Below are 4,359 nucleotides of genomic sequence, written 5' to 3' on the forward strand. Positions count from 1 at the left end.
TCTCGAATCAGCGGGCTTTGCCCGCTTGGCTGTCGGTTGCGCCTGTGCCGGTCGCCTGTGCCTCCTCTGAGACTCGGCCTCCTCCCTGACCTGAGTCTCCAGCTCAATCTCTCTCTTCCGGGCATTTACCTGAAACTCGGCAAATGTCCGGTATGACGAGTTTGCCACGAACTCACGGATATCCCTCCTCAGTATGCTCAAGTACCGGCTCATACGTGCCTGCTCAGTCGACACGTGCTCAGGGCAAAACAACGCCCTCTCGTGAAACATCCTCGTAATCACCGTCACAGACTCAGTTCCCTGCTTGAGGGATAAGAACTCCTAGGCTAGACGTTCCCTCTCCACAGGGGGAACATACTCATCTCGAAACATCGTGGTGAACCTCTCCCAGGTCACCGCAGTAAGCTCTGCCGTAGTGAAGTCTGGCGTCACAAACTTCCACCAATCCTTCGCTCCCAAGCGAAGCTGGTTAAGCGCAAACCTAACCCTCAGATGCTCCGGACACGAGCAGGTGTAGAAGCATCCCTCGATGTCATAAATCCACCTCATCGCAGAAATCGGGTCCTGCGTCCCATCAAACTTTGGTGGCTTCGTGTTGCTGAACTCTCGGTACAGCAACGAGTCACCTCCCTGGGGCCTAGCAGCAGCGATAGCTGCGGTGGCCACAGCAACAGCAGCCTCAGTAAGAGCAGCGTACCGCTCATCAAAAGTCTCGATCAGCGTGGTCTTGATAGACCCGAACATCTCTGGTATCTCAGCTCGAATGGCCGCAACCACCTCCTCGTGAATCAATCTACAAATCTCCTCATCACTGGTACCACTGCCTCCTAGGTGGTGGCGCGTCCCAACCATGATGTCTCTGAAATACAACACAAAAGAATCAGAGACTCGTTCGAGTATACTCGCACTCGATACTCAACCCTACTTGTTCTTTAGTACCCTGAGGATTCTTACTTGGACTGCTCACCGATCTGGTGTTTCCAGTAGTACGGGCCCTTATACTACCTTCCACAACGCATCGGTATTCACCCCAAGTCCTCCTCCTAGGGTCCCAGATCATAAGTACTCTATATCTCACTAAACTCAGGCTACTCTCTGGTAGACCACTCATAAGTTCCTCGCTGCTACCTACTTACTATCGAAGTATCTCATAGTAGCAGTAACTCCTAGGCTAAGGCATCACAAATCAGGCCCACTTTAGTCCTAACCATGAATACCTAGCCTACTCTAGCATGCATAACATATCACATAATATCTCATAACACATAATGTAAGGGTATTTGGGGAAATCACCGTTCGGGCGCTGGCTGATCGTACACACTGCTCCGTTCCGCTTTTCTCAAAAGTCCTTTACTCTTTCGGAAAAATTGTTTCTTTTATGAAAAATTCTCTCAAATCCTCAGTTTGAGTTCAGATACGCCCGGAGGTGTATCCGAGTCTCTCAAACCAAGGCTCTGATACCAACTTGTAACGACGTAAATTTCCAAAACAATTTTTCATTTTAAAAACATACTCTCATTCATAAAATATCATAGTAATCCAATGTAACACATGTTATCTCAATAAACAAATCCCAAGATCCTCAAATACATAAATCCTCTCAGTGTGTACGGATCATGTCGGCGCCTTCCCGCGATCCTCGCTAGTACCTGAAACACATAACACAACAACTGTAAGCATAAATGCTTAGTGAGTTCCCCAAAATACCACATGCAACACATACGCCACTCGAGGCTACAATACGACCCTCCGGTCGATGTGTCTCAGCGGGACCCTCCAGTCCCGTAGCTCGTTGGACCCTCTGGTCCGGTCATAGCTCGTCGGACCCTTCAGTCCAGTCTGTGTCGTTGGACCCTTCGGTCCGGTCTATATCGTTGGTCCCTCTGGCCCGGTCTGTTCAACACATAGCATACATATAACACAATGCACATAACTCATATATATACACATAGCATACAAGACCCTCTGGTCTACACATAAATACCACTCTAGGTAATATATAGTGAGAAGACTCACCTCAATGAAGTCGGATAAACTCTCGTGCTCAACGTCCCGACTTAGCCTCGTCCTATTATTCAGATAACATCCCCGATCAATATTCACTCATGATCTCATCTCTACAGATTGGGTAGAAGGCCATTCTACCCTTCCCTGAACTCTCCTGAATCAGTCTTGACTAGAACCCTAAAGTCAACGAAAGTCAACGGTCAACTTTGACCCGACTCGTCGAGTGCACAAGGGCGACTCGGCGAGTCCATATGGGTCCTCTGAATCCTTTCAGTCTCTCTTGGCTCGTCGAGTCATCCTTCCACTCGACGGGTTACACCTGTCACGAATCGCGGGGCAACCCCGACTCGACTCGTCGAGTCCACTTATGGACTCGGCGAGTTGCCTCCATGATCATCCTCAAATGATCTCCTAAGGTCAGATCTGCTTCCCTAACTATCAGATCTACCCTTCAAATGTTCAAATGTCACGTAAAGGTGCAACCTTTACGTGCATGCAACGAGTTGCCTCCGGGTTGTCACATATATTGTCAAAAATCATGTCTATTTATATATAGTTATATAAATAAGGTTGAAAGGGATTAGGACTGATAACTCGCTTTATTTCCTATTACTTGTTTGGTTGTGGACTTAGGGTATCAGTTGTTTGTCTGAGTTTCATTTGAATCTTAGTTATATATTATGTATATGTGTATAGATATAAACGTTCTTCCAATCAGTTCAATAACTTTGGGTAGCAAAGGTGTACAAACATGACCAATCATTCAAATAACAGTACTAGTAAACTATAATAGGTATAGTTTAGGAAGTTACTACTTACTATTTCTAGAACAATGAAACATACAAGGGTCAGTCCATACAAGAGTCAGTTCAAACATACTATAACGAGAAACAGAGAGAACATACTATACACTAGAACATAGAGAACATACTATACACTAGAACAGAGAGAACATACCACACAAATACAAGAACAATATAACATTAATGTGAACCACTACTTTATGGCGTGGAAATGTTCTGCTGTGTCACGTTTTGTAACCAGAGTCTCCTGGAGGGAGAGCGTGAGTTTGTGTATAGATCTATACGGGATTGACCATCCTACACCTTGCTATTAGCTACAGTGGGACCTGCAGGTCTACGGGTGACGAATGTCATACCATTTTGACGTCTTTTATCGCCGTGTTTACTAGTCAATCAAGTATGGTTATGATCTCATCACATTTTACCTTAATTGATCAAACTTGTTTAAGGTAGTTAGTACATCTGTAGTTACTTATATACAATACTATTGTACATCGTCATTTTCCCATTACATTCATATTGTGATCTTCTCACATAAACGGTAATGTAAACTATTTTATGGTAATAATAGTCATACTTGGGAAAAACACTCACTTTTACAAAACAACAAACTTACAAAACAGTCGGGTCTTGGTAGAAGACTACTTTAGTAGAAAATATAGGATTTTCTAGGAAGTATACAAACATTTACATCAAACACTTACAAACTTTACATCAAACTTTTACAAACACTTTCATCAAACTTATACAAACAATGACACTAAAATACTTATGAACTCACCAGCTTTAATGCTGATCTACGCTTTCAAAATAACTTGTATTCTCAGGTCACCAGTAGACATGTACTGATGACCAGGTTTTTGAGAAGACGGAGCATGTTCAAGACTCGTCTTTTATTTTGATTCATATTTTGGTGTGTTTCAAACTATACACAGAACACACTTGTATTAAATCATACTATTAATGCAATGGATGATGTTGTTGCTTGTTTTACTATTATGCATTTTTATGATACTATACATGACGTCCTACGCCCCCAAACGTTTCCACTGTTCTGGTTTGGGGGTGTGACAATATAACACCCAAAATGAAATATTAAGGCTAGAACCCAACACAATATTTTTTGCGAAGAGGGATGTCGTAATCTAATTGTAAAATATTTGAAGGTAGGTAAATGACGGTTTACCAATTTCCACCATGAAAAACGAAACAGATTATTAAGTTTTAAATGGGTTGAAATTCCTATATTCTTTGAGATTCATTGAAATTTTCAATGGCATGTTTAAATCTCGATTGTGCCCTTCATGTTTGTGACTGGGATGTCGAGGATCACAAACAAGGTGTGAATAACCATGCAAATTAGCTTGGTACACTCAATGTTACAAATCACCTAATCAATATGCCGGTTAACCACACACGCTCCATTGATCTATGATTAACATCAAGCTACCATTTGCCACACATTGTCAGTCCCAGATTAGTGTGTCGGTTAACCACACACGCTCCACTAACGACTTGACAAGGTGCAAAGTGTAATTTCATGGATTAG

Source organism: Lactuca virosa, chromosome 3 (assembly GCF_052849685.1).
Source record: "Lactuca virosa cultivar CGN04683 chromosome 3, Lactuca_virosa_CGN04683_v6, whole genome shotgun sequence".
NCBI classification, from domain to species: domain Eukaryota; kingdom Viridiplantae; phylum Streptophyta; class Magnoliopsida; order Asterales; family Asteraceae; genus Lactuca; species Lactuca virosa.